The following is a 22,407-nucleotide window of genomic DNA, read 5'->3' as shown; positions in this document are numbered from 1 at the left end:
AGTCTCGTAAATTGCATTACAAGGTCACTTAGAAAGTTCTCTGAGTTGTCAACAAAACCAGTTTTAAGCCCAGAAAGGTTGCAGAAGCTCTAATCTAAACATTTGTTAATTGTTGAACCACAGCTCTGTTCATTACTGTGTCCTACTTTGTCAACAGTAACACCCACCTCTATCATCACAAATATAACCCAACTGTTGACAGTAATTCCAATTTTCTTTTTGTCATAAATACTCACAAAAAATTCAGCTACTTCTACAATGCACATAAGCCATATCTCTAACAACTACCCTGGCCCTGAACTTGGCTGAACTTGCTCAGTACATCACTAAATTTGCAATTCTTTTAAGTCAAATGCTGTATTTGTTGACTTTTTCTGAGTTCACTACAAGATTTTCAGTATTTCTTAGTTCTGCAAGAAAAGGCTTTTGGAAACCTCTGTCCATTTCACCTGCTTCGCCTGCAGAGGAAAAAACAACCGACCTAAAACCGCAGTTTCATCAGTGTCTGTCCTGACTTCCATATACCATCCAACTGAAATCCATATACCATCTAACTAAGCCATCATCTTTCAAGATATTTGCTGCCAGATAAATAACTGGCCAAGAAGATATGTCTTCTGTCTTCCCACATCTTAATTAGCAAACAACTCAGAGCCACCTACAAATGCACAGACAGTTACTCCTCAGCCCATCCCCCTGTCCCCCGGGTTTTCCTCTTGCTCTTTCCATTTGACCCCTGCCCACATCATCTGGATTCTCCTTTGATGCCACTGATCTTGAATTAGACTGTAAATCCTTTTCAGGAGAGCTTATACCTTACTACAAACAATAAAAGTGCAAGATGATGTACAGTGCTAATCCTAACAGGAACCTTCAAGCTTTACTGAAACACAATATAATTTGAACCTATGGCAAATGTACAAATCTTCACTGAAAGCTATTTGCAAAACATGGATTAGTGAAGTTTCCTCAAATATAAAGCATGTTTTCTTGATATTGCAAATACTGTTTTAGCTACCTACATGGCAATAATGTTTATAAAAACACTGAGCAGGACATTAGCTTCTTTATAAAAAAGTCAGAAAGTGCAGAAAGTCTTTGGTTTTCTGTCTCCTACGTGGAATGTAAAGGGACAGATTAATGTTTAGCTTATGTCCTCTCGTACTTTTACACAAACACGCCTACAAACATATTTGAGAAAAAAGGATACTGACAACAAGAAAAAACAAGTTAACAACAAAACTCTCCTTACCAAAGGCGTAGGTATTTAACATACACACCAAGCAGACACATATCTTCTCTCAAGAGGGAATACACTAGTGCTTTCAGTATCAAATTAAATCAGTTATGTGCTACAACCTCAGTGCTCTTTTTTTGGTATGATAGCAATGATGATTAAATACTGTCCCAATCACATAAACTGTTCTCTATGTCCTGGGGTCATATTTAAGCACTAGGGTCCACCCACACATAAACCTAGTTGGCGTGACCGGAGTCTTGAAATTGTCTCAAGTGACTTCTAGAAAAGCATGAATCCATGAATCAGCCTTTAGAACTTTCTCTCTTTTTTTTTTTTTTTTTTTTTGAAAGGGAGGAAGGAAGGAGAAGGAAAGGAAAGGGTGAAGGGCGAGAATAACTGAACCTCAAACAGTTGAAATGCTGTGATACGTCAGAGGTGAACCCGGCCACATGAAATCTCCCTGACGTCCCCATCATTGTGCAGGGTTGGGCCTCTTCCAAGAAAAAATAATTTTTTAATGCTTTTTTTTCTCCATGGTTTCTGTAATTGGTGCATTTCTAGTTTCCAGGACTCCTGTGATTGCTTCCTCCATGGCTTAGGATTTCAAATTCTAAAGGAGCCACTGCAAAGATAATAGAGATGTGAAATAATCTTGTAAAAACTTTCTAGTAGAGTCTAGAAATGAAGCCAAGCAACCTGTAGAACCAAGCAGCTATGAAAACTTAGAACTGATTTCATTTTTGCTTTTTCCTATCAGAGACTGGATGACTTCTAGATATTCAGACACAGACACCACAAGAAATATTAAGCAGTAGGTAGAAAAGTTTGGCCTAATTCGTATGTCTGTGACAAACCAAATAGAAGTTTTAAACAGACAACTATGTTTTAGGTGTCAAACATTTCTTGAAGTCTGTGGCAGTTGGCAGCTGCAAACATCCGACTGAAAGCCCCATCTGCTGCTTCACAGCTTCCAGTCGAGGATGTTTACAGTCGCTTACTGTCAACAGCAATACACATTCCTTGGCTGTTTATTTTATATTATTAACATGCAGAGGCCTCCAAGCAGGTTAGTTAAGATCACTACAACTTCTGTTGCCATGTTGCTGCCCGCAGATGTACACGGGACTGTTTTCGTAAGTATTTACTTAATGAAATAAAGTACAATAGAGGAACATTTGCAAACAGCCAGGCATATTTTCTGTTCAAGCATTACACTTCTAGAATTATGTTGATTATTTTAGATCCAGTAAGAATTAAATAACAGCATATAAAAAGGGCAACTTGCTTCCACTGTTGCGTTTGTTTTGTTCTCCAAGAGACTTGACCAATCCTGTCACATTCATACAAAAACTGCATTACTCTACAATAAAATTCACTTATCAGCACAGAAACTAAAGATAGTAACTGACTGGCATGAAAATAGAATCAAATCCTTCCTAAGGGTATTTCACTACAATGTCTGGGATGGCTTCTGCCCCACAAAAAAGTGGGTGCAAGGGAATTATATGATATTAGAAGTTAGTTTATGCAGCATTTGCTTCAAAATAAAACCATGGAAAAAAACCCACCACCCAGGCCACTGAGGACTATGAGGAAGAGGCAAGAAGTTGCGTAGCAAGCTCTGCAAAGGCTCCAGTAAAGTTCAAACCTGCTAGGATTCTACAAATTCTCTGAGCTAACCATTTGCTGCTACACTTCATGTAGCTGACAGAATAGCACTTCTCACCAAAGGAAAAAGCCAGAAAGATTTGGCATAACAACATCTTGGTTGTACAGTTCTGCTGTTTGTTTTCCATTCCATCTCCCATTTCCTTCTTAAGTTAATGATGGGGAAAATTAAAGATTAATCACTCAACTATTTTTCTGAAGTCATATGAAACCGCAGCAGGCCAGCAGAGTGATTATATCACTCTAATTAGAAGGTGTTTTTCCTTGAAACTTTCTTGCCCCCAAATGAAATTACCACACTGTAAGATGAGTAGATTATGAAAAGACTGTAGCTGGGATTCAGAAGCCTGTGGTGCATTTATTCAAACTGATAAGTGTGAAGGATATCTATAAATCACTTTCAAAACTCAGGATTATATTTTCTATACTAAGGTTAAGAAAGTTAATCTTTCAGGCAGCAGGTGAAAACATGCAGAATTACGTTGAGGCCTTTCCCTTTATTCAATACCAACTTTGAGCTATTAAAGCTTCCTAGGGAATCACATTTTCTCAATGGGTCAAGTCACTAAGGAAACAAAGCAAACTTTATCAGTGCTGCACAACTCTCCATTCCAGAAATTCCTGGCACTTGGCATCTATATACCACACCAGAGCCACAGGATCCACTCACCCTCTCCTTAGGAGAGCTACCATGACAAGCTATGAAACTCTCAGCAAGGTCCCCAACTTTCACAAAGTTTCACAATACAAGGAGGTACTGGACACTGAACAGGATGGCAGGAAAATACATTTACTATAACAATACTTTTGAAAAAAAAAGAAAAAGAGTTCCTATTTTGGCAAGTTCTATATTATTTAGCATAAGCCAGCTAAGAAAAACACTTATCTTGTAAAACAATATGTACACACTGTAACAGAAAAGGCCAACAAAAAAATCCTCAAATGCAAAGCACTGATTGCAAAATGAAAATATTTCACCTTAATTACACCTAGTCATGAAACTGAAATTAGCGTTTTATTTGTAAATGTACTGGGCTAATATCCACAATTTTAAGGGGGACAAAGTAGGGAGCCTATAAAATCCTAATACTTTTAATTAATTAGATGAAGGACATTATATCAGCAACAATATGCAATTCTACTCCATGTATGGCTTCCTTTCCACTTTTAAAACACATCAAACAGATTATATCTGTATGAAAGTCAAAGCAAGGTCAATCTAAAACTGTGGCACTTTATCACATAGTAGGGACTGTTATGCAAGAGAATTCCATCAGTTATCTTTATTACACTGATTTTTAATTTGTAAAGTCTTCCGTAACACCTCTATAAGAATAAAGTGTCCAAGACTTGAATAGTCTTGGACATGTTCATCTTGGTAAGGTTGTGAACAAATAAAGGTAAGACAAAAGGAACAACAGTCTAACTTTTCAATGTCTTCATGAATTTACAGTTCATGTCACAGAAGGAGCAAGGGGTGAACTGGTAGCACTTAAGCCTTCTCCAGTTAAAAAAAAAAAGCTTTCAACTGTTTTTCTCTCACTCTTCTGAAATTTCCAAGCCAGATGAATGGATTATTGGTGACAAAGAAAAAACAACAAAAACAAACTAACAAAAAAAGCAACTCAGCCAAAACTTTCCAAGTGTTCCTAGAATTCAAAACCACGGCCTCTACATTTTCTGTTATCTTCCATATAAATATAGATGAGGTGATATAGAAACTCAGACAAGTAAATTAGTTTTTAACCATATCAGATTAACTCTGGAATACCAACAGATAAAAATGCAAATTCAAAGTTGCATAGAATTTGAAAAAAACAACCTGTGGAAACTATTTCCTAACTAGCTTTGTAGTCTACATTTTCTTTTTTGCTTGTCAAAAACTTTAAGACCATTAAATATGGGAAAAATTACTCCTCCTCTTGCTGTCACTGGCAGCACAGGAAGATTAAGCACACATTACTTATATGAACTCAAGTTCACAGCTATTATGATACAGCATGAGTATCTCCAACTGTTGCAGAGGAATCTGATTCTCCCAACTGCATTTGAACTCACTCTAAAATGCCTGAAGCAGGAGGCTCTCCCAGCGCTAAGAAGGGCAGTTACAGACAGGCAGTTGAAACTACGCACCAAAATGAGATACAAAATATCCAAATATTTGGGAACGAGATGTCAAAACTATTGGTAAAATCAGGAACAACATGTAGTGTGTTTTCCTGAGCCTCTTCCCAAAATTCAATGTCTAATCATTAAGAATTTTAATCAGCTTTTAATCTATCCAAGTGAATGACTACTAAGGTGTACCTCACTAGCAATATATCTGTAGAAAAAAGCCCAAGAACTTACTTCTTGGATACCAGCTGATCCTACTTCAATCTCCTGCATGAGAGATACCCACACCTCTGGGGAGAATTACATTCTTCCTCTGCCAAAGACTGCTCCTTAGATTTCCAGGAATTCGTATCACATACATGAACAGAAGTTATTGTAATTCCAGAAGTTCAGCAGCTCAGATCACATAGTTCTAATTGCAAGAAGTCAGATAGCTTTTAACAACCATTATTAAAACTATGCCTTTTTCTGCTGCAGTCATTTAAAACTCAGAATGTGTTTAAAGTGACACATTACTCCTGAATGCAGCTGTCTCTCAATTAGAAGAGATACAGGTTAACTGCTAAGGCAGCATTAAGTATTCAGAACGTATACTGAAGTAGTTAAATTTCCCAGAGATAGGTATAACAACTTCTCTTATTTATTATGTTAAGAAACACACAGACTACACAACCAAAACCAACCATACAATAAATTTGAGATTGAGCATCACTTCAAAAAAGCAAAATCCCCACAGAGTCCTCTTAGTTATGCCTTTAAGATGGAGAAGGAATTTATTCATGCAATCATTCTAGACAAAAAGGGACATACAGAAGTCCTTTGCAGATGGATGGGCAGACGCACAAGACAGAACTAGATTATTAGGAGGAAACCAAAGAAATACAGAAATAGAGATTGAGAAGAGCATAGAAAGAACACAAGGGGAACTACAGTATACCAGTCAAAAGTAGCAGGACAACACTCACACGACAGTTCTGAAATCTTAGTTATGAGCACACAACAAAACCAAGAGAAGTGCAGGATGTAGGACTTATTAACTCAAATGTATATACTCAAAGTTTATTATTTATCAATTTGCACTCCTGACACCTTTGGAAGGTACTTGAACCCGCTCTGCATGTGACCACATGAAACAAGGATGCTTTTGATAAACACATCTTCTCCATCAATCAACGACCTGCAGCAACAAGTGAAGGCTAAGAGGGATATCAGCACTACTTACGCTCGCTACAGAATCAGCAAACAGTACAGCGTTGTTTTCTGCTCTCTATTTCAGTGCCATGACGGCATCGCTATGAATCCCACAAACCTTTAGCGGCCAGAAAGGAAGATGCAACAGGTTCAACTGTCCTCTCCTATCAGGTGGCAGAAATGGATGATGCTCAGAGAGTGCAGAGCATTGCTCTCCTTGCTGGCAGAACTGAGCGCCATGAGTGGAGCAGCAACCAGCCTGAAGCCACGTCTAAGTACGCATTGCTGTGCCAGCTGCCACCACAGAACGCTTGACTTCATGGCTTCCTATTTCAGGTAAGTACAAAGACCATGTACTGGGTCAAAACAAGCATAAAGAGCATATATTGATTGAACCAGCAAATGGCAATGTCCCCAATGGCAATAATTTCTTCTCATGGCTATTTGGGAGCAGCATTACTCGAGAGCACAACATTACAGATCCCAAGCTTAGCAAAGAACATTTATTTAAATTTGACAGCATGATCAAACTACCTATAGCACACAACTCATTCAGCTGTATTGTCCATATTCAAAAGGAAGGCAAAACACAGCTGCAGTGGTAACAAGCCTCTGGCACAGGGGACACACTACAGGCATGGCACATATCAGAGATCCCTGTACACAGGAGCAAACATGTTTGGGCTGACCAGAACCATCTTTGAACACAAAACTCTGCCCCAACATCCTCCTAGAATTTTTAGAATGCTTTCATCTTGTATTTTGCAAACTGTCTCCTAACTCACATTTCTTATGTCCATTATTCAGGACATGTAATTTGTGCTGAAAATATGTTCTCTGGAGAACATATTTTATACCTTGCTGTACTCTTGGGAAAAGCACACACTTGAACTCTGATCCTTTTGTTGGTCCAGGGACTCACACCTCACATGCTACACGTTTACCCTCATATTTCTGATTTCAGGGTCAGGTAATTAATTGAGGAGTCAGTTCTGCTTGCCCATAGCCATGACACGGCACCCATCCCAACTCCCCTGTAAATACAGGGAAGGTCATTTTTCTCTCCCATCACTCCTTCCCTTGTACAGAGCTCAAACACACAACTGGACCATAAAGACTCTCAAAATAATTAGCACAATCATAATGCTTGTCCTTCATTTCCAGTAGATCAAAACAAATACAACCTCTGGCCACAACACTGTTTTCACTTAATGTGCTCCAAAGTGAACAAACCCCAAATGTTGCAGAAGAGTCTGCATGGCTTCAGCTTACACATGCATTGATTACTCTTGTCCTAAAGGTACTTGAACATAACCATAAATTAGTGCTAGATGCAAGAGAACTTCTGGGTACTACGTTAAGCAAAACATCCACTAAAAGTGTCTAGAAAGCAACTTCATTAACAACACTGTGTGCTAAATTAATTTAGAAAATGCTTATTTATTCACAGCACTACAAAAGTAAAACATGGCAGCAACATTTAAAGAATGAAACTAGAGTTCATATACAGCAAATGCATTAACCTTTGCACACATACAGACTACGGCAATACATCTACTCAAGTCCCATTCTTCACTTATTTCCAACAGTCTCCCCTTTCCCTGGGTGTGACCAGGCTTATGGAATGTGGGAACAGAATGAGACTGAACATCAGCCTCAAAGTAGCTAAACACTTGCTTGTTCCCACAGTTTGTAGTTAAACACCGACCTATCGGACAAAATGCTGACATCATACTGACAGGGCCACGAACCTGAATCTTGTTAATGTTAACCTGTATCCTCATCACCTTGAAAAGGTCTTTCCTCCCAACTTTCCAGTAGTAGAAGCTGTGAGAGACTAACAAGCACATGGAAAAAAAAAAATCCATCAAGTTAAAAGAGAGGAACAATTCAGTCCTACAAAGTGAGGAGAAAGCATTAGACTGAGCAGTGAAGCAAGGGGAGAGAGGGCTTACCAGCATAAATGCATAAATGTTAAGACACTGTGGAAGCTCCAAAGTGCTCAAAAAACACAGTAATCAACACTGACATGGCAAAGAAAGCACACACTAGAAAGTTCTGTAAGAGGAAAAGGCAGAGTGAGCCCCACTGGAACAGCTAAAATAGAGCCGCATGTGAGAAATGAGAGGTAGGAAGAAGGCACAAACTGAGAAGAAACCCTACTGTTAACTTCAGGCATCGGCAACTTAAAATTATCCTCCTTCCACACCGTTACCCCAAAATTTCCAGTTTAAGTAACAAAAGAGTTACTCTAAGTGCTGCACCCACACAGCCTTCCACAGATGCAAACAGGTCGTGTAACCGCATTTTGCTTCTGACAGCAGAAATAACTGCCCAGAGGTTAAAGAAAAGAAACAGATAAGGAAGCAGGAGGACACCTATAAAACGGCTTCCTACCAAAAAAACCTTTTTTTGATGGTTATTAGCAAGGAAAATCCCTGGTGGATAAATATAGCTTTTGTAGTCAGCTAAAAATTAGAGCTATTAGAACATCTCTTGACAGCTCCAATAACAGCTCTCAGTTGCTTAGATTCATAGAAAGTTTATAATCAACTTGCTGCAAAAGCTTTTATTTAGAACATGTGTCACTGAAGAAAAACACTGAAGCAAAACCTGATTTTATTTCTCAAATGTCTTAACAACTAATTCCCTGGGGATTATGTCAGGCATGTCACATTAGGATGGCTTGGGCTCACCTTGACCGGCAAGTATGTTAAAACACAACTAAACCTGTCTACACTTGCACTCCCAGCACATGCTTCTAAAATTTTAAATGATTACAGAGGAAAGGCATCTGCGGATCTAACACTGATCAAGACCACATTATCAATGTGTTTTACTTCAACATGAAGTGTTACAGGCAAAAGCAGTCTTAGAGAATAATTATTTTCTACACACCTGAATTTAAAAGAGAAGGGAAAACTTTCCTGTGCAAAAATCTATTTGCTGTGGTAGGTTCTGTTGTTATAAAAGGTACAATTATACAGTACCTGTTTTTGGTGTGAAGGGTTATATATGTAAATGGTTGAATTAATAAACCAGAGTTCAGAATGAGCTTTTCCTGTTCCTGTTAATTTATGGCCCGGTGTTACATTCCTTTCATGCAATGCCATAGTTTTCAGTGAATAACTTCACATTATCCTCCTCAGAGTGCAGATACAAAGAACATCAACCATCAGTTTCGTAAGACTCTCCCTCTTAACCCTCAAGGGTTTAGGTGCCTGATAAAGTTTTAGATATTATTAAAACTTCAAACATCCGTGCTTGGCTGCTACTACCCTCCGAGCACACGACTTTCTGCCAGCGGGTACTTGTGCCAACACTGAAGCCTTCATAACACTGCTTGAACCAGCACCAAACCACCACACAGTTCTCAAATTCCCTGCTTGCCCTCTCGCTCCTCAACTGCTGAAACGCAAGAACATGCCTCTGGAAGTGCAACTTCCAGATCTGTCCTTTATCCCAATGAAATAAGGAGTTTGTGAATCGACCAGCTGCACCAGAAACCTTTTTGTACAACACAAACACTGGGTCAAGAAGCATTCAGGTTTAAATTGCTCTCTAGACCTGTCTCAGCCACAACCCAGAACCCGGCTTTCATTACTCCAGTTGAATTCCTGTGACTGCGTAGTAATGCCATCCATGTTTTGTCCAGTGCTTTCAACAGGAGAGGCTCAGCCCCGGAGCTTCTGCCACCCGGGAGGGCACCATATTCGAATCACTCTCCCAAATCAGCAATATGACCTAAAGAAGAACCTTTGGAAAAGGGGACTCTGCTCAGGCATTTCATTCCGGGACAATGTTCGTAACTGCAAATAATACAGATGGATTGACACCTTTACCTAGCTAGACTCAAGACATAAGCCTCTATAAAAGTTAAGCTGCAGAGCAGATCTCTCTCTACATGTCCTACTGGTCCCTGAGACACTCTGATCGTTTTCCTCTGAGGGGTAGCCAGAGGACACCTTGCATGGCCTTTCCCTGCAGGTCATACAGGCAAAGCAGGGGCCAACTCTGGGCTACAGGCATCAGGGCAGCTGCAGGTCAAGCATCTGCACACTCCAGCCCTTAAGCTACCTTGGATGTTTTGCCTCCTCCTTCTGTCAACTGTACTGAAAGTACAGACATGCTGCTGGTCTATTATCTTCACTCAGCTTTCTAAAGAATCAGTGAAATGAATCACATGTGGCACTTGTAACTATTGTACTAAAATAAACAAAACTCAACCACAGGATCACTTTTTAGTATTCACAGCACTTGCATGCTTTCAGTCCTGCTGAAAATACTTGCTCAGAGGACACCCTCTCCCTCCCTGGGCTTTAACAGCTCCCAGCCCTATGCAGTGTTAGGGCAGTTACTTGGCTGCACACGCAGCTTGAACATCACATCTGACTTCATGGTCAGGGAAGGGGATTCCCATACAAAAGCAGCATTGAGAAAACAGCTTAGAAAAGTACAGCAGCACTGCCAGGGCTCTAACTTTATAAGTAGATTTATAATTAAGAGTAAGAGCTATTAATTAGTTTTCAATGGTAACAGCAAAGAGCTAATGATCTATTAGGAATCACAGACACTGCATTTAACATTTAGTATTTCCCTCATTTCTCGTGAGGCAAAAGACAGACTTATAAATTCAAGATATGACACAAGAGATCTCAACACACAAAAACTATTGCCAACTACATTAACTTCAGCAGGAAACCTATCCTATACAAAGTGAACATAGCAGAAATTAATCTTTACCCAGATATTTTGATGGGGAGTTCACACGTAATGCTTCCATTCTTGGTATTGAGTTTTAGTTACAACAAAGCTATGGACAACAGCCATAAAGCAGGTAGTACATGTTTTAACATGGGTGCATCAGATTTGACTTTAAGAGCCAAATTTTTGGGGGGGGCATGTATCTTCTGCAATCAAGCTTTTTAAACTCTGCCTTCTCCATCCAAACAGCTGGAGTATAGAAGAGCTTAAAACAAAAAAAAAAAAGCCAAGTGCCCCATTGTGTTTTGACTCGAAGTAGATACAGAAGTAACCCTCAAGGTTACCTTGCCTTATGTGCGGCCTCAGGGAGGAAAAAACCACAGTTTCAGCAAAGGAATTTCTTGCCTGGCTGGAGGCCGCACCCGCCACATCAACTGATGGCAGAAAAGCATTTGGATTCACAAGGTCTACCCGTAGCACCCAGCCGGAGGCGAAGTAAAACTTTCTCATTTTCGGAGAAGAAAAGAAACTCTTGCTCAATAAGTAGCAATTATGCTGCAGAATTTATATGCTGAGCACGGCTGAATGTACGAACACCAGATCAGTCAACCATAGCTTTAGTGCTTTGAGTATGATTAACAGAATGAACTTTCAAAGGTCAATTAAATGTCAACACATTTTAAAGAGATATTCTTCTTAAGTTGGGGTGATGTGTAACAGTACCTTCCAGAGCTACTGTGCCGCTTTCATCTTAAAATTTTACCCATCCAATACTTACACATGCAGATATAAAGATGATAACTAATTAACTATTGATAGAAAATAATGGCTATTTACACTCCTGGCTTTTCTATTGCTAAGCTACCTTTATTACTTGTGTCTAACCAAGTACACAGGGACACTTACCCTAAAATTTCATTTCGGCTGTTGAGGGTGAGAGGAAAGGGAGAAGAAAAGGAGCAAGAACAGTTTGAAAGTCTAATAATTTACTATATGAAAATGAGAAGAGGCTTTTGATATGCAATTGAGTTGCCTGGATATAAATCTGGAGGAGGAAGAGGGGGACAGCACTGTAACTGAATTAATTATGAACATGTTAATCATTACTTTAGGCAGCCCAGCAATTTATCTCTTCACTTCTAAACATTTCTGGGAATTCAAACTTCAGCTAACTAGCTCAAGACATCTTAAAATTAATGCTGAAAAAACGGAACACTCAGTACAGATTCATTTAAATCACCTCTCAAACTGGATGATCAGATCATTATTCTAAAAAAAAAAAAAAGGTCTCCATCTCAGTACAAACTAAAAGGATTAAAATCCTGACCAAGGCCTCACAACAGTACTATAATCATTCTGACATGAACAATATTTATTCAAGACCAGAGCTAAAGAATCATTTGAGAGTTGAGAAAAACCAGCAGAGAGCCGCACTCTGTGCAGACGCCAGAGGAAAACGGGCTGCAGGGTTTTACTTCCATAAGGGCAGCGGTCCCGGCACCTCTCCACAGGTAGGCTTGTAACTCCACGCGATTTTAGGATGAGTTTTTCAGGAGGTTCCCGCTCCGGCCCTGGCACCCCGCTGCCTTTCGGGCCAGGTGCCGCGGGCAGAGGCGGTTCTGCCCAGATAGGGACAAGGGCGGGTAACCTTCAAAGTTCCTAAAAAGTTCCCAGCCCCAGGGGCTGCCTGACCCCCGCCGGGGACGGCCGCCTCGTCCCGCCGCACCTGCGGCCCCGGCCGGCGCCCGTGGGCACGGTCCGGGAGCTGCGGGCGGAGCGGGCACCCGGCCCGGCCCGGCTCGGCCCGCAGGCGGCCCGGACCCCCGCCCGCTCCTTACCTGGCCGGGCCCCGCCGGGCCGCGCCCAACTTTCCCACTCCGGGCGAAACTTGGGGCAGGCAGTGGGCCCGCTCCCGACGTCCGCCTCCAGCCCAGCCTAGCCTAGCCCAGCCCAGACCGTCCCGTCCCAGCCCAGCCCCCCGCCGGCCCAGCCACAGGGGCGGGGAAAGGGGGCGGGGGTAAGCGAGCCCGCCCCGCGCCGGGCATTGTACGCCCCCGAAGCGCCTTTCGCGGCGGAGGAGGCAACGCAGGCTCCTCCTCCCCTCGCCATGTTCTTTGTCTCTCCGGCTCTCCCCGGCCGTTCCGCCGGCGCCGCGGCCGCCCCGGCGGGGCCGGCGGAGCGCGGCGGGGCCGCCCCGGCCGCAGGTGACAGAGCGGCCACCCCCGCCCAGCACCGCCCCCCACCGGCGGGATCTCGACGCGGTCTGCCAATCGGCTCGGGGCAGAGAGGCAGCCTCGGCCAATCAGGCGCCGCGGAGCGCGGAGGGTGCCCCGGGTGAGCCAATAGGACGCGGAGCGGCGGGCGGGCCCGCCTCCCCCGCGCGGCGCGTGGAGCGGGGCAGCGGCGGGGGCAGCGCCGCGGGGTCGCCCGGGGCTCCTCGAGCTCCATGAGGGCAGCGCGTCCCGGCCCCACGGGGTCCCACAGCGGCACGGGCGGCCCAGGTACCCAGGCCTGCAGGCTCCATCCTGCCTCGCCTGCCTCCGACGAGACTTGACTGGGGAGGCGGGAGGAGTCGAGGGCAAAAAGGGCTTGCGAAAAAGCAGAGTGACGTCCCCTCTGGGGGTCCGGAGAGAGGAGTTGGTAGAGACCGGAGCAGCCGCGCAGTCTGAGAAGCGCTGTCTGTCTTTAGTGGTTGTTTCTTACGCGGCCAAAAGCCTCGTCTGATTCGCCCTTATGTCAGTTTTGTGTTGTAAGGAACACAAAGTCCCTTATGTACCCAAGCAGTGAGCAGTAGAAATAATAATAGCTCAGGGGTGAAAGCCGCTACCGTGAGGTCTCACTGCCCTTCCCATGGCTACCATGGAGTCATCAAGGTTGGAAGAGTCTTCAAGATCATCAAGTCCAACCATCCACCCAGCACTACCGCTTGCAAACCCTAAATCACTAAACCACATCACCTAGTGCCAGATGCAAATGCCCCTTGAACATTTCCAGGGATGGTGACTCCAACACTTCCCTGGGCAACCTATTCCAGCCTGACCACCATAACACTGAAAATTTTTTTTCTAATGTCTAATCTGAATCTCCCCTGTCTCCGCTTAAGGCCATTTCCTTGAGTCCTCTCACTATTGATGTTCATTTGGTGACCGACAAGTATATGCCACTCAGTCCTACCTAGTAAGTCACAGTTACACACCTCAAACCCAATGTGTTTATGGTTTATTCCCAAAGTACATAATCTTGTTGCTTGGTGCTTGAACTTTGGTCATTGTTCTAGTCTTCAAGTTCGGGCAAACCCTTTTTCAGGCTACCCTGACCTTTCTCCTGGCTGTCCCTCCCAGCCCTGCCATCAGGAAATTTCACCAGTACACCTCATGATTTGGTGTGTGGATGAACCTGTTAAACTTTAGATAGTTATAATGCCTGATCTTTCTGGAATATCTTTCTGTGGAGAAGCATTTCCTCTCTGGCATTTCCCTTTAGCCAACTTCTTACCCACTCTGCAGCACCTCACCAACTCCTGTAACAGCTTTCCATGAAATCATGTACCAAATGCTGACTGAGGTCTAGTCATGGCGGATCTCCTGCCTTCTCCTTATTCAAGAACCTCACTGCTCACAGAGGGTACTGGGTTTGCTTCACAAAATATACCTTTGGCAAAGTGCTGTTGTGTTTTATCCCACTTTCCACTTACTTGCACCTGTTTCATTACATTCTCCTTACATATTTGCTCTCAATCCTTAGTGATTAATGGCGGTGGATAAGTAGTCTGCAGTTGTTGGTGCTGATTTTGAATGCTGGCAGTAAGAGCACTCTGGTGGGTAGCCCATGTGGGCTTCCTCCTGCCTGGGGAAGAACATCTGACTCCAGAGATGAAGATTGCCATGGTAGGAGTCTCATGCCACAGATAGAACAGTAATAGAAGCTAATTCCTTGTATGCCATACACTATGTCTTGTGGCCGTGGAAGAGTCCTCAATATAACAATTAACAGAAATAGACTTGGCTAATTTGGATTTTTTTTACCTTATGTTGCATGGAAGTCCTTATTTCTCAGCCTTTTTTCTTAAGAGCTGAATATCAGTGTGTAAGCATGTTGGTGCCAGCATCCTCTCCTGTGTATCTCAAAACAAAGCCTTGGGTTAGTTTTTTTTGCTGAATTTCTGTTTCTCAATTAAGGTCTCACCTGCTGGGCTAACTTGGTGCTTTTCTGGTGTCTGCAGGTTTTATCCGAGAAGTTCAGGCATTGTTATTGCTTGAAAGGCTTGCATTTCTGTCACAGCCAGACACGAGTCCAGGGGCAGAGCCCAGGCATGTCATTGTGGTACAAATGTCTTGCCAAAGATAAACCTGCCCCCAAAACCCCACAGCTCAAGCTGGACAAGAGGTAAGAGTTGCTGAAGGACCAATGACATCTAGTACTTATACAAGGAGTATATCTAAGGATTCAGCCAAATCTCGGCAGCAGAGCAGGGCAAAAAATTTGGAATCACTCATATCCATACTCCACAAATTTCTACTGCAAAAGCCATGCCCAGCTTCCCGATATGTGGGTAAGACATCCATTGGTCACAGCAGATACATAGCAATTTGCAATGCCTTTATGAGCTGCCACTGATTGACCTAGGGTAATTGGCCAGATTCCTACTTATAAGCTGTTTCAAATGTGAGAAAAACATTTCCTAAGACACTTCCACAGGGGAAGAGGTTGATGTTAGCATCTCATCTCACTTTTGCCATGGACTAAGAGCAGGGATGCGCCTTGTGGCTTAGCTGCCCTTTGGTAACCCCATCAGTGATGAGCTCTCAGCAGCCTTTAACATCCAGATGGATCAGTCAGAAGGCTGGGTTAGCCCAATCTTGCTGTCCTTCAGAGACCTGAATAGTACTGTTTTACACTTAAAATAGCTTGGTAAACGTAGAAAATTCAGTCATGTATTAAAGGTGTGCAGGCCTATATTTATTATCTTTTTTCAGTCACAGTTTATTATTGTAATACCTATGAGCGAAAGCTATTAGACTCTGGCAAATGAAATGTTCTTTGAGTTAGAAAAAAATTGTGTCTACTTTGTTAGGGGCTTGTCTCTCAGAAACATGGTAAGTCAATGGTGCCCTTGTAGTGATTAATAGAGAAGCCATTCAGAGTTCTTGGGGCGGAGGGGGTTGGGTTTTTTTAATTACCGAGATAACTTCCTCATAAAATCCATTGCTCAAAGACAAAACAACTGTGTTTTACTCACTTTCACTCCTGTAGTGAGATGAAAAGTTGGTGATATATTCTCCCCAGAGGTCATCATAGCTACAAACAAGGTTGTGGACCTAATATATACACACAGACTGGTGGACAAAGCCCAGAGTTTATTGTAGTATAAGAGAAACTGAACAGAAGGGAAGGAGGAGATTAAACAAGGCATTTGGAAAGAAGAGACACCTACCCTTCATGGCATCTGATCTGCAGCGGAGCATCTGGATAGGAGGCTGGAAGGAAGAAAAAGCATAGTCATTTAATTTTATTTTCTAATGAAGGACAAACACATGACAACTTTAAGGGCAAAACCAGTAATATCTTCTTTCTTCTTCTGATCCAAACCCAAGAAATGTCTCAAACCCCTTTTGAGCCAGTACTCATGGCCTCTCAGATTATTTCCACCAAAAAACCAAGTCAAGGTAGAGTTGGAATTGGCAGTGACAAAGTTCTGCTTCATTGAGGAAGAACATACCTTCTTCCAGTGTATTTATTCAGTACTCCTAACTTTCTTCCAGTGTATTTTCTACCAGAAAGATTCCTCATGTCTCTCTCAGTCAGCATTTTCCACCCTTCCCTTGCAGCTGTGACCACTTGTCTCTGCCTCTTCTCTGGCTCTTTCCAGTCACAAACAAGCAACACATTCTGGCTGATGTTCTGATTCTTTGTAGCAGGGCCTATATAGTCTGAGCTTTTGTATGAAATTAATATTACACCATTACATTACGCTCTAAAAATGTTAGTACTAAAAAAGTTACAAAGTTAAGCACTCCTCCAAGCAACACACTTCAGCAGTATAAAATGTTTTTCTGCATAATCCAACTTTCAGAACAGCTCTTGGTTTTATAATGTCTAGCACAAGAGGATCTGATGTTGGTTGGCTGATAGATACAGCCATAATGAAACTTCTTAATGAATAATACTAAGACTGGGCAGTTCTGCCACTTCATTTCTCACTGAAACAATCATTCAGAATTCACTGCTCAAAAATTTGTTTTCTTTTTCATTGCAATGACAGTTTCTCATCTGCAGGAGATGTAATATGAATATATAACGTTCAGACGAGAGGTTACATCTTTGCCCTCTACTATTGTCTTCAGCACTGAAGCACAGCAATGGTTTTCTTTGAAAGCACAGCAGACAGCTTTTTAAAGTGGCCTCACTGGCAAAGAGGACAGCAGCAGATGTCCAATTCAGTACTTCTATCATGCACTCAGTGAGTTACAATTAGAGAGAGGTATGTAGTCTTTAACCTTCAACAAACATGATCAGAGTAACTGGAATATTGTCTTGTATCTGAACTTCAAAGTAACTTAACCCAGCTTAGAAAATACTATTTTACAATTTAATCAAAAGTGATTTTTAGACTTCAGATCTCAACTTTAACAAAATATTATTCTTCACTGATAGGGTTCAATTTAGCACCTCACAGAGATGCCCATGATATCCCTGCTATTACCAGTTACCCCCTTCTCTCTCCATAATTATTAATACCATTGTTTACCTCCATATAGCATAGAAGAAGAAGCATATGCTAACAAAAAATACCTGAGTTCCCTGACAAAATGACTAGATATGATGTATTGACCATGACAGCATACACTTGTCATTTCTGGTGAGATTCATAGGACAATGCAATACTTAATTCCAGAGAATTGCTGTGGTTGAAAAGAATAAAATAAAATAAAATACTATAGCCAATTTTCAAAAGATGTGGAACCTCGCTCTGTTTTCAAGCCACACTACCAAGCCATTCTCAACTTACATTTGAAACAACAAAACCCTAAAGAGTAATGAGCAAATCAACATACAGATATACGCCTGATAGCTTCAATGCTTGTGTTTGCTTCACAGTAGGTATTATAGCTCTTCTTTTATCCTAACCTGGCAGCTTTGGAAGGAGGTAGGGATTTTTCCAGTCGTCATTTTTAATTGCATTCTGCTATTGTCTGATAGCATCACTAGCTGAAACCTTAGCCATGAAGTCAAAATGAAGCCAGGCATGAGAAAATCTTTAGTACTGAAGACCAGCAATAAGGGCAGCATGACTTTGAATCGTTGTTTAAAGAACCAAGAGCCTAGTTTTGACATTCTGGTATCAAAGGAATTTTCTCCTTAAGTTGTCTTGCTAAAGGCAACAGGACTATTTAGTTAGTACCACCTGATATTAGTAAAAAGCAAAAGAATCTAGTCTTAAGAGGCAAATGACTACATTATAACTAGAAATATTTCTAATAAATGTCTTTGAAGACAAAGACTGCCGTTCTCCTGGTACAAGATATTAGATAATGATTTAAATTTAAATTTAAATTTGTAAGATTGTAAGAGAACAGTAAATATCTGTAGCTGTTTGCATCTTCCACCAGGAATAGACCAGAAAATATTAAGCATATAATTTCCTAACAAATTAAAATTTGAAGTAGAGGTGAATAGAGGAACAAAAGAGGGGAGAACATGAAATACGGTATTGCAACAACAATGATTTACTCATTTTTGTATGGTTCTGTGATGGTAAATGTGTGTAACATGAACAGACACACTATTCATGAGCTTTTAAGGATCAGGACCTTGTTTACATTGGGGAAATGCGATCAAACAGCACAAACTAACAATTATGGTTTACAAGACAAGCTGCTTAGTATCATATGAGTTTTGTAAGGCTCCTCTTCTCTAGCTGAACGTGTGGGACAAGAAAGCAAAATAATTAGTCAATATCCTTTGCTTTTTTTTGAGATAAATTTTTTTATTGGCTAAATGTCTTTTTTTTTTCCTCAAAAGATACTTTCAAGCTTCAGGCTTTCTGTGCTGTTCAGTAAAGCAGTACAGTACAGTACAGTACAGTAGCTACAGTATAAGGAGCAAACAAGTAATGCCACAGTATTTTATCACATTATTACTTTGGTAATATTAAATCACTGAACATGTCATTCATGTTTAGTGTATTATTTTCTCTAGTAAATTACCAGTAAAGGAAAGCAGTAACATATTTCTTTAAAGTGTAGCAGGTGGAGTGTAGTTAAAGTTTGTATCATGCAGAGACAAAGAATTAAAGAGCGTAACTGTAATTCTTACATTTCATAACATGTGAGTGCTTGATTTCATGGCTTTCTTTTAATGTAGCTTTTACAAGTGATTTTCTTTAAAAATTGGAGGAGGAAACCCCCAAAGCATCATAGTCATACCTGTATGGCACATAGGGGCTGAAATGTTTAGGTTTCCTGTGGAAACCACAGCTGCTGAAAGCAGCACGTGCTTTCTTGTAGCAGTAGCTTATTCTCTGTAGGTGGAACAGCACAAGAACATGTCTGCTCGGTGTGTTTCAGCAGTAGCAGCAGCCACAGAGGATTCAGGGAGCTTGGATATCACTCCAGGACCTGCTACACTATGTTTTCACATGACAGCTCTTCCACCTGCTTGCCTCTTCTCAGGATGATCCACTGATCAACAGTGCTTCCCTACTCATCCGCTCCTGCCAACTGCCCAAAATCTGCCTCATTCCTTCCATTTATTTTCATTTTGTAAAGTTCTTGGAGATCTGCTGATGCAAAAGGGTACTGGAGAGGCAGGTGCTCTTCCCAAACACTGCCTGCGAAACAGATTGGAAAAAAAAGGAAGAATTAACCAGAAATAGGACCAAATCTGCCTGATCAAGTGACAAGCACCAAGAACAAGTGAAACCACAGATACAAGATCCATATCCTTGGTTGGGTAACTGGTAACAAACCTGTTTTTCAGGTCTGGGTAGTTGCAATGGTAGAGAAGCTGAATTTCTGTGTGTCCTTCAGCTGTCCACAACATAAATAATACATTTTGGGGGTGATTGCTCCTTTTCAAGTTAATTATGAGGAGAGTTCTGGAGCACACTGTTGCTCTCCTGCAGAGATGCTTTTTAATTTAGTCATCCTGGTCGGTATCTGACAGCCCTCTAGCACTAAAGGGCCTAGAGACCCTCTGTGAAGGGACGAGGTTGTGTGTCTGTCCTGAGAGGAAGGATGCAACCAGTGTTAGGTGAAAGACCCCTTTCACACAAGCTGCGTGTCTGTCCAGGCCTTCATCCCACCCTCATCTTTGCATCCTACCCTCATCTCCACATCCCACCATGTCTCTGCATCCCACTTTTGTCTCTACATCCCACCCTGTCTCTGCATCCTGCCCTCGTTCCCAGCCACTGAATTTTTCTTTTTGCTGGGTGTTTCACCAGGAGCAGCTCTTAAGATCCAGAATGATCTGCTTGGTTCTCATTATTGCCATAGTATTTTATAGCAAGTTTCAAAAGCGCACTGAACTGATAGCACTGTTGTGCTGGAACAGCTAGAAAATTTCTGTACTAAGGTATATAGCACTGCCTTAGCTTGCACTCCCATCTCCTAAAGTCAGAGTTTTGTTAAAACACACAACTGAAAAACTGAAGTCTAGAAACAGCATAGTACATATATTTGAATGGAATCTGCTTTTTTTTTTTTTGGCAGCTGAATGATTTAATACATGAGTTTATTCAGCAAGTTTGGGAATAAGCTGCTGTGGCAATAACTTAATGACGACAAGCTCTGACTGCCAGGCAGTGTTTTTTATAGCAGGTCATTGCTGTCTTCAGTGTTTGAAACAAATGTTGGATTCATTGGGGGATCTTTCAGCAGAAGGATAATATGTTGAAAAGCAGCTCTGTCAAAATTACTTTGCTGTTGAACATTTTCTAGTAATCACAGGATCTGAAGTCTGATTTATTAATTAAAACCTATCAGCACATGCTCCAAAGAAACCAGCATGGCTGAACTATGTCCTTGTTAAATGAGATTAAAGGACGTGACAAAAGTTTGTATAGTATGCCTCAGCCCATACTTCCTGTAAAGGATACAGCTTGTTATTTTTCAAAATATGCTGAATATATTTTCTTTATATCTTCGTTTATTATGACTCATGGGAGCAATTGTAAAACTGAAGCATACAAGAACTAAGCAAAAAAAAAAATAACTGGACTGCACAGGAGGAGCTGGCATATCCCAACTGTATTATTCTCCTGTAAAGGAACAGAAAGGTATTTGGCCAGATTTTCTCCAAAAGGGACAAAAACTTTGAAAGAATCTTTGCTTAAACTTTTGTCAAGTAATTTTTCAGATAAATTTATCGAGCTATATGACACATAAAGAGAAATAGAGTATGTCTTAATATGAAGAAAGGAAGACAGAATTAAAAACCCCTATTAATTAGCAACATGTAGCTGAGAGTATCATCCTATGACACTTCTGTGGGATTGCTGTAAGTAGTGCCTAGCTCCACAGCATGTGACAAACTTCTTGCAGTCTGCCCTGTTGGTTATTATAATGCACTGAGCCTGTATGTTCAAATTTGTCCTTGATAGGAAAACTATTCCCTGAGCCCCAGCAGGTAATGCTGTAGCCAGATGTGGGCAGCTTGCTGCCAGGCTCCCTTGCCATCTCTGCTCTTCCAAGACTCCAAGCCCCAGGCACACCTCTCTCTTATCTTTCACTTTTTTGCTGCTGTTGTGTTTTTGCACCAGTCTGTGCTTCCTTCTGGAATCTGGGGTTAGTGTGCAGTGCTGCTTCCCCACTCGCAGACTTCTAGCCTTTGAAATTCAGTTGAATGCTTCATGTGCTGTCAGCAAGATACATGGATGGTGGTGGGCTGGTGGTGTCTGAGGGAACTGAAGTGTTGATCAAAGCTGCTTTTCCCCCGCACTGATCTGTACCTCCCTAAGCCCCCAGCTTGGCCACAGAGACATCCTCCATTGTGGAACAGACTGGGTGCTGGAGGGACCTCTGCTCTGCTCTGACTCTGCTGGGAGGGGAGTGCCCTTCCTGAGTGCCATGTTCTCCCAGGGCTCCCAGGAACCCTGTCCCCACCACAGCCTCACTGTGTCCACTTCCATCCCAGAATCTTCCAGTGCCTTTCCAGTTTCACAGAGACAGCAGCAGCTCTTACCCCCTGGCAGAGGTGACAGAGGGATTAGAAAGCACTGCACATGGAGTAGGAACATGGAGATAGCTGAATAAGTTCTGAATTACTCATACAGGCAGTGACAGATAATAAAATCAGCATTGTTTGGTAGTGCAGTAGTTTACTGGGTATTACTGTGTCGCCAGGGTACTGGCTACCTCAACTTTGACCCAGCCTATATAGTTACTGCTGGAGGAGGACTTGTGAGCAGCCCATTGCCATCCTTTGTCTGCTAGAGAGGATTTTCTGGGCATCTCCTACACCTTTTTCTGATCCTTTTCTGCCACACC

General features: G+C 41.9%; 1 long non-coding RNA gene across 1 annotated transcript in view; it reads right to left on the bottom strand.

The window, feature by feature from the left end:
* LOC113974583 overlaps positions 1–12,868 on the bottom strand; it is a 36,820-nt gene extending 23,952 nt beyond the window's left edge. Inside the window, exon 1 of the long non-coding RNA XR_003536590.1 lies at positions 12,757–12,868. This is a non-coding gene — a long non-coding RNA (uncharacterized LOC113974583). The remainder of the gene's footprint in view (positions 1–12,756) is intronic.
* Positions 12,869–22,407: the final 9,539 nt, after the last annotated feature.

This window comes from Neopelma chrysocephalum, unplaced genomic scaffold (genome assembly GCF_003984885.1).
Source record: "Neopelma chrysocephalum unplaced genomic scaffold, ASM398488v2 Primary Assembly neopelma1_23b, whole genome shotgun sequence".
Lineage (NCBI taxonomy): Eukaryota > Metazoa > Chordata > Aves > Passeriformes > Pipridae > Neopelma > Neopelma chrysocephalum.
Note: the sequence above shows the minus strand (reverse complement) of the source record. Positions and strands in the feature narration are given on the sequence as shown.